This window comes from Toxorhynchites rutilus, chromosome 2, assembly GCF_029784135.1.
Source record: "Toxorhynchites rutilus septentrionalis strain SRP chromosome 2, ASM2978413v1, whole genome shotgun sequence".
NCBI lineage: Eukaryota > Metazoa > Arthropoda > Insecta > Diptera > Culicidae > Toxorhynchites > Toxorhynchites rutilus.
In genome coordinates, this window is record NC_073745.1 from 326590209 (window position 1) to 326604364 (window position 14156).

At 39.5% G+C, this 14156-nt stretch overlaps 1 protein-coding gene and 1 long non-coding RNA gene across 2 annotated transcripts in view; one reads left to right on the forward strand and one right to left on the reverse strand.

The window, feature by feature from the left end:
• LOC129764690 (heparan sulfate 2-O-sulfotransferase pipe) overlaps positions 1 to 14156 on the reverse strand; it is a 577061-nt gene that overhangs the window by 201537 nt on the left and 361368 nt on the right. The gene's annotated exons all lie outside the window — the stretch shown is intronic.
• Positions 12032 to 12731, forward strand: LOC129764693 (uncharacterized). The gene is made up of 3 exons (XR_008741197.1): positions 12032 to 12188; positions 12252 to 12364; positions 12432 to 12731. It is a non-coding gene; the product is annotated as an uncharacterized LOC129764693 (long non-coding RNA).

Sequence of the window (14156 nt, forward strand, 5' to 3'; positions counted from 1 at the left end):
ATAAATAGTATTTCAACGCTAATTTTCCAGGTTATTAGCCGAACTGGCAAGAATACCAATTATTGGAATGTAAATCAGTCGATCGTTTTGAGTTTTTCATTGATAATACTTATGCATTTTAAAATGGTCTTATAGAAACTGGACAGCTGAATTTATTATATTTGAGCACAATAAATACTTAAATAATAATATACTTTAATAATAATATTAATAATTTATATACTTTATCCTAAACATTTAACAATGTATGAATGTATCTTGTTGAAATTTTAACTGTTTGTGTTGCAACGAATTATTGTCGGGGTGGTCTTATAGAAGTTGGACAGAGTTTATTCAAAAAAAGAATTAATTTCGCAATTTATACATATTATGTTACAAGTAAAAATAAAAATGCCTCGTGAGAAATAAGGCAATACTTTACAATTTTTTTATATGCCATGTAGACAAGTTTTAAGAATCCAAAAATATAAACAGTCGTGGTATCTGATCTGAACATTTTTTTTAAATCATAAATATAGGGTCCATTTTTATTTCATAGAAATAGCAAATGTACGTTCTACGGACAATGTGGATAGAGAAAAAAGAGCCACATCGTTTCTGCATCTGTACTGGGGGGTTAAGTTGAAAATTTCGAAAACGTGAGCGCTACGTGTGGGGTGTACGTATTTGAGCGTCAATACCTTTTTGTCAGCTTAACGAAGTGGTATGCCAGTCACTTTCGTGTAATGTTTGTGAGTAATGTTTGTTACTTATCGGTACCAAAACTTCTTTTTATACAAACACAAACTATTGGAATCAAGAATCTATAAAATCGCTTAAATGTTATGTGCACCCGTGGCCGAGTAGTTAGCGTCCCACATTATCATGCCGGGTGTTCGGGTTCGATTCCCGTTCTGGCCGGGGGATTTTTCGTTAGCGAAATTTCCTTCGACTTGCACTGAGGTCACGCGTATTCTAGAGCTTGCCCCTCGGAATACATTCAAGGCGTGTTATTTGGCTTAAGAAATCTCAACTAAGTATTAATAAATGACACTAGTTAATGCATACGTTGAGACGGCAAAAGTTCCACAGGGAACGTTAACGCCATTCAAGAAGAAGAAAAACGCTTAAAAGTCCATCAAAGTTAAGATTGGTCAGTGGTTGATACATGTCGTCGGATGACCATGAAAACACTATAAATATTGTGCTCGCCCTGTCCAACCTCGGTTTCTGTTTTGCTACCGGGTAACGGAAGTGCAAAGTTTTCGCCCCAGAATGCATGCTCAGAATATGCGCGAAGTAAGTATAGTGTGAAGCTTTCACTGATGGGCTGAATGAAGCAGAAGAGAATATATAGGACACACCGCGTCCGTTTTTATACCATTATCTGGAGATTGATTGTGAATGGTTTAATCACACTTACGAGCTGCTGATTTTATGAGTTATCAAAAAGATAACGGTATTGGAAAAACAAATATGTAATCACCTCGGGTTGCACTGTGTCTAACACAAAGAAAAGTCGCGACGCATACTGAGTACGCTACGTGCGTGGCAATAAGGACAAAAATCTTATGTACTGTTCTCGCGGGAACAAGAATGAATAATGAATTTACCATCTTCAACTGCTTCTACAAAATCATGGAAACCCATCAATCCTTTTCAGGGTCACCAGAACTTTCTATGAAAGATTTATTTTTAAAAAATCGTTGCATTCTAAATAAGATAATATCCGAAGTAACCAAAAGTGGATTGATTTTCATAATTTTTTGACGGAAGAGAACTTCTGTGAATTTAGGAGCGTGCTCGGATGTATTGCTGTTATAATGATGATGTTCTGAATTCCTCAGACTCTCAGACTTTCTCCGTTCACTTGTATCCAACCCCCAATTCGAAACAGGCCAATTCGGCCAAACAGGCCCCAATTCGAAACAGGCCAGGAAACAGCCCAATTCGAAAAACTAAACTAAACACATGGCCTTGAGAAGAACCATTTGGGAAGCATTGCTGACGCTGCCATATAGTCGCTAGCAGCATTCAGCATTCGCGATTTATTGGTGACTTTTTCCGATCGATCAAATAATTTTCGTCAATCTGAGCATTGTTTCCGGGTTAAAAGTGGCGGCAAAGTGAAGCACATTTCGAGCCGGATGTATTTTTCAGCGGCGTTCTTCGGTGGAAAACTGGAGGTAAAACATTATTTCGCAGCGGTTGCTGTCATTTTGCTAAGAGATTCTTGAGATTCCGATCTTCTTAATTTTCTCTTGCGGCCCGCGACACCATTACTGAATGTGAATGGACGACACCGATTCATTGGAATCAAAATCTCTTCTAAAATGTAAAATTTAATATCTAGAAAATATTACATCACATAAGCTGCTTAACACAACTCAAGTCAAACACAGGGGAAGCGAAATCGAGATATGAAAAATCACGAGGAGTGAGTCGTTTTTCGTTTCGTATGTTCTCTAACATTAAGACTGAATCTGATAGTCCCATTTTGATTTCAAATACCTCAATACATTTCTCTTTTTCATCTCATACCTTCAAAAAACAGAATACCCAAAATTCACTTACAACATTCTTTGGTCTGTGATTATCTCACGTAGTTAAATAAATAAACTCTTTATCACTATAAGATCTGCGAAGTTAACTACTTTACTATTGCTGATAGTTACACGGCGAAGTAACCAAAGGTGCTGCAGAAATTAAAAGAAGCTTGATTTAAATGACTGATTGAGTTAATCAGGAACAAAGCGTTTAAGATATAATATGGATTATTTGAACAACAGTTCACAATTTGATCAAAATTATATCCGACCAATTTGTTTGTATTTTTCTGAGAGTGTAAACCTTATATCTATTCAATATTTTCCCGAGGTCAACCAATTCTGAGAGTGAACTGATTTTATGTTTCCTGATTCTAACGAGCTTTATCTTTGAGAGTCTGAGTTCATAAATGCATCGAAGAAGCCTTCCGGGCTTGAGTCTACAAGGGCTTCCCATCCTAGTTCATACTAAAGTTCATTAACATTTCGGATCACGTTCTGGCGACTATAACTACAGGGTGGGCCATTTAAAGTGGAAGCATCTGGCAACCCCCTAACTTTTCACAAAGATGTCAGATTAACAAATGTCATACCGCGTTGGAAGCGTCATTTCAGTACAATTTTAACCATGGAACAATACACACCTAAACAACGCGCTGAAATTGTTCAGCTGTACATTCAAAATAACTTCTCAATTGTGTTAACTAAACGTGCGTGGAAAAATAAAAATAAAGTTAAAACATCGCCTGGAGACAACAATTATATCGTCTGGTAGTGTTGGTAATGCCAGTCATCTGTCCAGACAACGACCAATACGTTTCGACGAGAATATTGATGCCGTTCGAGCCAGTGTTGCAGAGACTCCATCGACATCATCGGACAATGATAACCGATTTTTTATTGCCATTTGTTCGTGAAAATGAATTGGACAATTACTGGTTCCAACAGGACGGCGCTACATGCCATACAGCGGCTGCCACGACCAAATTATTGCGCGAAATGTTCCCCGGAAGATTAATATCGAAAAACGGCGATTATGAATGGCCACCGAGATCACCTGATTTGACGCCTCCTGACTTTTTTTTTATGGGGATATTTAAAATCCAAGGTATACACTGGTAAACCAAGGACCCTGGCTGCGCTGAAAGACAATATCCGACAAGAAATTGCTGCCATATCGGCCGAAACATTGGGCAAAGTGATGGAAAATGCCGAAAAAAGGGCACATTTTGCGGTCAAGGCCAGAGGCGGTCATTCACGAGATATCATAATCAAAAAGTAGTTAGAACAAATCTCCTTGGACCAAAATTAATGAATTTCAAAAATTTTTTTTTAAATTCCACTTCTTTACTTTGCTATTGCAAAAACAAATCCTTCCACTTTAAATGGCCCACCCTGTATTTATCACCCGAACGCAACAGCCCCCGTTTATGCACACATCGCATCACATCATCATCATCATCAACACAAACGCACAAATTGTAGCGTTCATCCAAGACAAAAACCACACTGCACACGCAAACTGCATTCCATTTCAATCCTCGTCGACTATGGACACGAAACATCTCCGGGAATCGAGCAGTTCAGTGTTGTCCCTGGCGGAAGCACAATACGGGAGGAGGTGGTAAGGTTTGAGGCAGGGTCTCGCATTTGAATAGCACGCAATTTGTAGAGTATCATTGTTCTTGCGGCCACAACTCGACCTCCACGGTATGCTAGCACTCACTCACGAACCACACACACTCCGCCCCACCCCATCCTCCCTTCCCAGCTGAGTGAACATTCCACATTGTGAAGACCGCTCCGCAAAATGCGTTTGTTAACAAATGTTTTCTTGTTGGTATTCCTCCCCCGTCATGAAGCTGCAGCGAAAGCACTTCGTCGAGCAAACGACCATTCACCCCCACACTCCCTCTTATTAGTGATCTCGAATACGGTAGGAAGGGCTGCTGATATGGGGTTCGGTATGATGTAAGTTCTGACTCGCTTATCCGATTTGCAACAAGATAACATTAGTGTTAATGGAGTGACCAATTGCTTTGCTTGTTTCGCTCGCATTTGGTAACCACTGAAGTTGACTGAGCGAGAAGCTTCACATAATGATTCGGAAGATATTTTCCCGTTGCAAACTTGGATGGGTCCAACCGCTGGCAGCTGCCGAAGCTGCCAGGACACACTGCGAGACGACAAACCTCTATCGAATTATCATTCTCCGCCCCCTCTTGAGTTGGTGGTTTTAATTTTCCAGCTTCAGCGCAGCCTTAGCATCTGGACGAAAACCAGGCCGTTGGGTAAATTATGCACGACCTCATGGTGATTACTAATGCTGTGGTTGTGCGAAAGCGCACTGCATAAACAAATAATCATCCGGCAATCATCGACAAGCGTTGGGCCTCGGAGACGGCCCCATTCCGGTGCGATCTGTGTGACGTTTGAGCGATGTCCGACGCTTTCACCGCCCAGGAAAACTCAGGAACACTGCTTGCCTGTCGGAACGTGACTGCAATGGGTAAATATCGGACCCGCTTGGGTGAGCTAATTACCGGATTTAGTGTTCTGGTGTTTTAGCGCGGCACGTCGGAATTCGCTAAAGTCGATGGAGTTCGGGGACATCAAAGTTTGTGTTCCGGGCTCCGGTCAAACGGGCCGACATGGACTGAGACTGAAAGAACTATCTCAACCTAATGTGAGATTCTTATAATTGATTTTCGTTTTTTATTGTTTTTTTAAAGTAAGAGATGAAAAACAAAGATGGATTGAGGTACAGTAGAACCTCGATTATCCACGAAATATTCTACAAATTTCACCTCGAATAACGAAAATCGCGAATAACGCAATAATGGACTAAAAATGAGGTCACGGAAGGACACGAGAAAAAAGGTATTTGAGCATGAAAACCATGTTTTATCAATACAGAAATCGTTAAAATATCAACCTTCATTGTCGTATACACCAGAGGTCAGATAATTTAAATGCATGACCAAACAAAAGAGCATGAGCCTACCACTCACAGAAAAATTCTCAAAAGGTTCATCGGGGAACATCCGCTCGCGGATTATCGGGGTTCTACTGTATTCAAAATAAAAATGGGACGATCAGAGTGAGGCTTTATTTTCATGTGAACTGGAAAAAACGACTGAATTCTCAGGGAATATTTCTACGCGTCTATTGCAATTAATAAAATGTTATTTTTCATTAGATAAACAATTGAATAACTGTAAAATGTTAAGCGTAATCTAAACGCCCTAACTGCCTCGTTTCGATTGGTCCGATTTACGGTTTCCCCAACACAGCTATCAAAACTAAGCAGCCTAGGGGAAATCGACATTGCAAATACATGAAAGTAGGGAACATTTTTGTTCCGTCTGAAATGCCTTTCCCTAACACAGACTTCAGAATCAAGGTGTCTGGGGAAATCAACAAATTCATGCAGGTCGAGGTATTTTTGTTCCGACTGAAATGTGCTTCCCAAGGTGCCAATGGGCATTGCAAATACATGCAAGTCGGGATCATTTTTGTTTCGACTGAAATGATTTTGCCTAACACAGACTTCAAATCCAAGGTTTCTGGGGAAATCGGCTTTGCAAATAAATGCAAACTGCGAGTATTTTTGTATTCGCTTGCCTATCTGCAGACTAGAATATGTTTCTCTTACACGGTCTTCTAAACTTAGGAACGTGGAAAAATCGTGCAGACACTAGAGGCGAATGAACTTTTAGGTTTGAAGCAAATTCGCGGTTCGAGGAGTACGTACACTTGAGAGATGCAAACTTCAGAGAGAAATTTAAAACGAAATAATCGTTTGATTATTCTTCCGTTTGCATAACGAGCGCAAAAGAACTGTCATTTAATTTACTTGTAACGACGAACGTAATCTATCACAATGCATGAATTGACCTTACATGTTAAATTACTTACAAAGCAAATATATTGAATTCAATTGAATTCGGAATTTGTTTCATTCAATCAAGAATTTAATCAATACAAACAAGTGATTGCTAAGTTAAGGTAGGTCCCACGTTAACCTTGCGGTTATATCATAGATATAACCCACCCATTTTTTTTTAGCTCGACTTCGTTTCCCCTGTGCTTGACTCGAGTTGTGTTAAGCAGTTACTTATGTGATATAATATTTTCTAGGTATTACAAATATTTTTTCATTCCGCGACTACGCTTGAGGTGGTGTATGCAAATAGTTTGAATTTAACACCACTTTTACGAGGATTTTGGCTGGTAGCTCATTAATAACCCATGTGATATCTTCCAAGGTCTAACATGTTAGAGGTTCATCTGTCTAGACGGAAGTCTTTTCGTCACCCCACAAACAGTTGGTTGGCCCATCTGGTGTTACTCTATTTAGTCCATTTTGTATGAGTAACAATAACGAAAAGCAAAGAAATCAATGACCTTTTTTTTTATGTAGCACTACGTGTTCCAGTGATGGCGTCAAATAAAAAAATAGGTCACATTTTTTTCATAAGACTAGAAAATGCAATTTTCGTCCTACGAACAATGTGAATATAGTTTGCTGTAATTCAAGCTCCGGCTTTGTCAATTTATGTAGAGAAGAGAGTGCTTCTGTGTTTTTGCACATCATAATGCCTACATTCCTACTGGTGTGTAAGTTCAAAATTTTTAAAACGAGAGCGTTGCGTTTGGGGTGCAAGGAACCGAGCGACTTTTTTTGTTGGCTGAACGAAGTGGTATGGCACTTTCAAATGATAATCTAAAAAAAAAATTTGTATACCTCAAACCTTTCGAAGAACCAGTAACAGCTTGGGCCATGGAAGAAATCACACCAGTTATCACAAAAATCTATACATTTTGAAGAAATCACAAAAATCTTTTAATATGTTTGAAAGCTCATCCAAGTCGAGATTGGTCAGTTGTCGGATGACCGTGAAAGCACTATAAATGTTGTACTTGCAGTGACCAACCTCAGTTTCTATTTTTATGTTGAATAGACGTGCAGACGTACCTTAGAATGCATTCTCAGAATATGTACGAAGTAAGCCTAGTGCAGAGCTTGCACTGACGCGCAGAAGCATTGCAGGGCAAAGAAGTATTAACACTAGGTTTACGGACGTTTCTTATACACCTATCTCTACGAACACGCGTCATTTTGACGCAAAATTCATGTTGTTTCATTTGAGATTACGATATCGGATAAAATTCATATGTTATTTGTTTTTCCACGTTTACTTAAAATATCTCTACGGATATGCAGTTCATTCGCATATCCGTAGAGATAGGTATACCACATAGAGAATTTCAATAGCTCAATGCTTTTGGAAGAAATAGACGTATATATATGTTCACCTCGATCAATGGATAAAAGTGATGATGTAATTTCTACTAGTTCTCAGTTTCTTATAACGCGGTTTCCATACAACGCGATAGATTGTTTCCATACAACGCGCTACGAATTAGCCTGGTTTGTATAGTTAAATCCGAGTTTCTTATAGCGTGGTTTCCATATAACGCGGAACGCACTCATCGCGCTATAGGAGGGATGACTGTAGAGAGTAGAGAGTAGAGAGTAGAGAGTAGAGAGTAGAGTGTAGAGAGTAGAGAGTAGAGAGTAGAGAGTAGAGAGTAGAGAGTAGAGAGTAGAGAGTAGAGAGTAGAGAGTAGAGAGTAGAGAGTAGAGAGTAGAGAGTAGAGAGTAGAGAGTAGAGAGTAGAGAGTAGAGAGTAGAGAGTAGAGAGTAGAGAGTAGAGAGTAGAGAGTAGAGAGTAGAGAGTAGAGAGTAGAGAGTAGAGAGTAGAGAGTAGAGAGTAGAGAGTAGAGAGTAGAGAGTAGAGAGTAGAGAGTAGAGAGTAGAGAGTAGAGAGTAGAGAGTAGAGAGTAGAGAGTAGAGAGTAGAGAGTAGTGAGTAGAGAGTAGAGAGTTAAAAGTTAAGGTTAGAAGAGCATGAATTGAACGCAGGGAAAGAGTAGAAAAAAAAGAAAAAAAAGTTGCGAGAGTCTTTTTGAGTGCAAAAACAAAGCTATTTCAATGACTATGCGGGAAGCTAATGAAAACATGGGACTGGGCCGCTAGCTGTCATTAAATTCAGGAATTATGAAGTGTAATTAATAATTTAAAGAAATTCGTGGGGTTGTATCCGAGACACGACCGCTTAGGACGTAGGACTATTATATTTATAGCAATATTTTTTTTGACGTAGGACTACGTCTAACCGGAAGATATAGGGGGTGAAATGGAAATCTAGGCACTGAACAAGTAGGAAAAAATGCAAGATTTGGAACGCTTATAACTCGAGCATTTCTCAATAGATCGCAAAAGTTTTTGCATCAATTGATAGGAAATATATCTACGCATCTATCATAACGAATAACATTTCATTTTTCTTGAGATAAATAATTGAATAATTGTGAAATATCAAGCATTGTCAAAATGAACTATGTGCCCATTTTTTAATGGACCATTTTGTGCTCCTCAAATCGTACCGACCAAAACGGGCAACCAGAGCAGCAGCGAAATAGAATAAAGCACGATTGGAAAGGAAAAAGAAAAAAATGAACGAAACATTGGTCGCAGTCTCACACATGCGTAATTCTCGAGCCAGCCAGTCAGCTTAAAAATCCCCTCTCCGCTGCCGTAACGATCATTCTCATTCAAACCGTACACCACATCGGTTCGCATCACAACACATCAACAAACCAACCCAAGCAGCCATGTCTGGACATGGTAAAGGAGGAAAAGTGAAGGGAAAAGCAAAATCCCGCTCGAACCGTGTTGATCTGGAGTTCCCCGCAAGGGTAGCTAGGCCGAGCGCGTTAGTACCAGTGTACCAGTCCACCTAGCCGGCGTTATATAGTTTCGGCCGCCGAAGTGATCGAGTTAGCTGGCAAAGCTGCTCGCGACGATAAGAAAACCCGCATTCGGAACAGAACACATTCGGTTCGGTGGACATCAAGACAACAGGCAGTTGCAGCGAGTGGCGAGTGGCAAACGCAATCGCAAAACGGCATCAGGTAGCAGAAGAAAAAAGTTTGTTCTTTATACAAACTGCTTTGGTGGCAAATCCAGAACAAGGCGGCATCGAGGGCGTTCCAATAGGTTTTTTTTTCAAAACCACGAGTACAAAGTTTTCTAAATTGGAACCATTCCATAAAACAAGGCGCTTTCCAGGGCCATTAAACCTTCCAAAAAAGAGTTTACGAAATACAGTTCAATGCTTTCTAAAACAATATCCAAAATAATAATAAAACACAATACATTGATTTTTTTCATAATTTGTTTGCCAGGATCTGATGAGTATGTGAATTTGGCAGTTGTTCTGAGCTTATTGATAGTTGGGAACTTTCCAGATTATTCAATTTTCACCAATTCTTAAATTGTTTCCAGATTGAAAGTACAGTAATTTACAATTAGTTCGACATTTAGCTAATTGGACGGACATGTATTGCGACTTATTTAGTTGGACATTTTTGTAAACATAGAGATCCACATTATGACCCCACATTGAAAGTCGACACTGTACCACTGTCATCGCAAATGTTCAATTACAGGTTAAAATCGCCTCCAATGCGACACTGAGTGGCGCTTCGGCACGTCGCATTGTATGTAATTTACTGTACAACATGTCACAAAGCTGGATGGGAAGAAATTTTCCAACTATGAAAGCTGTGGCGAGTGGCAACAAATCGCTAAACAGGAAGGTTTAACCGAACAAGATGGGGATATCGAGTGATAACAAAACAATAAACTCTTTAGATTGAAGATAATTTTGTGATCCTGAAAAGGACCCTTTTTAGCCTGCATGTGAATCCAACGAGCGAACAAATCATAATGAATGTATTTTTTTGCCATCGCTCCCTTTTAACGCTCATTCGTTCGTCTCGTTGGACTCGCCTCTTTGGCTGAGTCTGCCGATTTGTCTCTATCCTGTGAGTGTGTACCGCTAGAGTATAAAACACGCGGACCCCAAAAAAATATCTTATTTTCTTTCAAACCGTAAACCCGTGTGGTTGTACGGCATCGGCATCGTGGACGTAACAAAGGAGGACAAGTTAAGGGAAAGGCAAAGTCTCACTCGAACCGTGCAGGTCTCCAGTTCCCTGTTGGTCGCATTCACTGATTGCTCCGCAAGGGTAACTAGGCCGAACGGATTGGTGCCGGAGCACCAGTATACCTAACAGCGATTATAGAGTTTCGGCCGTCGGAGTGCTCGAGTTGGCTTGCAAAGCTGCTCACGACAATCAGTAAACCCGCATAAAGAACAGAGCAGCTTCGGTTCGGCGCTCATCAAGGCAACAATTAGTTTCAGTGAGTGGCAAAGTGTTTCTCCGGCACGTCGCATTAAATGTAATTTACTGAACAACATGTCACAAGCTGGATGGGAAGAAATTTTCCTACTGTGAAAGCTGTGGCGAGTGGCAAACGCAATAGCTAAACAGGAAGGTTTAACCGAACAAGATGGAAATATCGAGTGATAACAAAAACACAACACCAAAGGTTCTTTTCAGAACCATCAACATATTCATAAAGAGTAAACAGTAAACTAATCCATTTTTCAGGTAGATAGGTAGGTATTCACGTAGGAGAAGAAAATAAAACAATATATTTAAAATATATATTTAACAAAAGCTGTCCCCTTTGTATAGTCCTACGTCACTCCGGTTATGTCCCCGACATTACCCACCCGTCTTTTTTTAGTTTGTTGGTTTATCATTTCGGAAATTATTTGCGAATACGTCGAAAGTTCATAAATAACTCTTTAGTAAAGAGTTCCGCGGACCATGCAAAGGTTTAATGGCGTGCGTGGTTTTGTAGAATCATTCCGAGAAGCAACGATTCTTTCTTGCCTTTGCGAGAACAATACACTAATTGGTCATATGTCGCAATTTGTTTCTTTATATCAATGCACGCATTGCACTGAGTATTTAATGAGAGGTATCTTCCGTGCATCGCCATTCAACAAGCATCAAACACGCTTCTAACAGATGCACACAGTTGCAGCGATAAACTTTAAGTGAAATATTCGCTAGCGTTAGGCCGATTACACATTATCCGGTTTCTGCCGGACCGGTTTGAAACCCAAATGGCAAATTTCGACCGTACCAACCTCTTCACGGCGCCGTGATGCAGCCGTCTACTGCGATTTTAAATTATACCATTTTTGTATAATTTTCTTGATATTTTCACTAAATCTCATCATTATAATATAAAATCATTGTTAAACACAATTCTTGTTCAGGAGTTTTTCCCTACTTGCAAAAGATCGTGTTACTTTATTACATAAAGAACGTATTTCATCAGAAAATAAAAGTTTTCATTCATAATTTTTATGTTGTATATGAGTTTACTGCACCTGAAAATCCATTATAACTATCATTTCCCAAAAGCGGCGCACGAAGCTCTATGCCATCAACATGAATTGACAGTTTTTTGTCATGCTGTTAGTATTAGTACAATTCAGGCAATTTTTCGTCTCATGTAATAGTATGTGTGCACTATTGACGTTTGTTTGTTGATTTTGAAACCAGTTGATAATTTGCAAGTGATATGGATGCTGAAATTTTTATTTCACTTCTTCAACAACTACCAGTGCTGTGGAACTAATTCTGTGATGCAAACTTCTGCTCAAAGAGAAGCAATGGTCACAGGTGCACGATGTCATCATTGAGCATATTGCCACGGACTGTGTTATTAACGGTGAGTGGTGTTTTTCGACAAGCAGATCGAGTTATTTAATTAACCTCTATTTTTTGTTCACAGGCAACATTCCTTATTTGAAATTATTACTGAACGAGATCGGGGAGGTCAAGCAAATCTCCAACTGGTTCATCGAGGGGCGGATTTTGAGCGACTTAATCGAGCCGAATGAGAAGGTTAGTTTTTGTAAATTTGAACACACTAAAAATAATTCTCTCGTCTAATATTCTTTGGGTATTCCAGTTTGACCTGACCCGGGACACGATCGACGACGAGACCGAGGCACTCAAGCCCAAACTGTCCTATATGTGCTCTGTGGTCAAAATGTTCCCTTGCCCGACGCCAAAGCATCGGTTCTGTCAGAACGAAATTCCAGATTATCTGATTCGGTCATTCTTTGCTCCGGATAAGCGTATTGATAGCTGTGATGCGAATTGGGCTCGAGAAGCTGCCCCTGCCCCAGGATTACGTGCTCGAGGAATTGCGGCATATGTTGAGCGCGTTCTTGGACGAGGATCAGCGGAAGCAGCAAAGGAATAGTGTTTGAACGAATTATGTTATTTTAATCGTAAATTTTTTTACTGTAATAATGAAATAAAAAACACTCTAGAATGAATAGATGTGCATACATTCTCTTGTAAGTAAATTCCAAAATAATCACAGGAAGTGAACACATTATACATATAAATAAACAGTGCCCCTAGCTTATTACGGAATGTTATTATTATTGGTTCATCAAATTGCACTTTTATCTAACCGTGTTTCTGAGACTGTTGAAAAAATATGTGGCAACAGAGTGTGTGAAATAAATCAAGCTATTCATGTATGCTTGGAAACAAAATAATTATGCGTATGAATGAGTAAACCACAACTGGACTAGAGTTAGTTTTTGTAAACGTATTCTGAAGTGGGGCGGAAGTATTCACGATAGGTACGTTAAGAACGCCGTTATGATGCAGGATGTGTGTAATGTCCGTGAGGCCTGGTCTCACTTTGATCATGCTCATGGTGTGCTACACTCCAACAATCGGCCTTATGTGCTTTGCAAGGAACAAACATATGAGAACGCTCGTGGTTTCCGCAGCAGCTATGGGTTTAAGATTTTCCGTCTGCAGTCAGCTGCAAGTAACCGGAATATTTGAATCAATGTTTACCTGTCAAATCCACATATAAATAAAGTCATGTATGTATTTGTGAGAGATGTACGGTTTTGTGTAGCACGAGGTCTCTTTCACATTGTTGTCCGGTTTTCCGTCCAAACCCAGCGGCGCTTTTTGGCCGTTTTTGGCCCTTAGGCCGATTACACATTATCCGGTTTCCGCCGGACCGGTTTGAAACCCAAATGGCAAATTTCGACCGTACCAATCTCTTTACGGCGCCGTGATGCAGCCGTCTACTGCGACTGCAATGTCCGGTGACCGGACAAACATTATACGCGATGACAGTAGTATTGTGTCGACATCTGGTGGAGACATCAGTTTGGGAAAGCAAACCATTATCTATAACATTCTCAGACCATGAGACAGTTTTAGGTTGTTCAAACTTTGAATGAAAATTTTTACTTCGTATTATGTGATTACTCAAAACACGTAGAACTGACTCTTACTTAATTATTCTTGTATAACTTTCCTGATATTTCACCAAAACTCATCATTATAATATGAAATCAAATCAAACACAATTCTTGTTCAGGTTTTTTTTCACTACTTGCGGAAGAACGTATTGCTCTATTACATAAAAAACATATTTGTTAAAAAAAATGTTTATTTTCATTCATAATTTTTATTTTGTATATGTGTTAATTGCACCTGATAATTTATTTTTACCATCACTTCCCAAAAGCGGAGCACGAAGCTCAATACCATCAACGCGAATTGACAGTTGTTTGTCATGTTTGTTAGTATTAGTATGATTCAGGCAATTTTTCGTCCCATGTAATTGTGTGCTATTGACATTTGTTGATTTTGA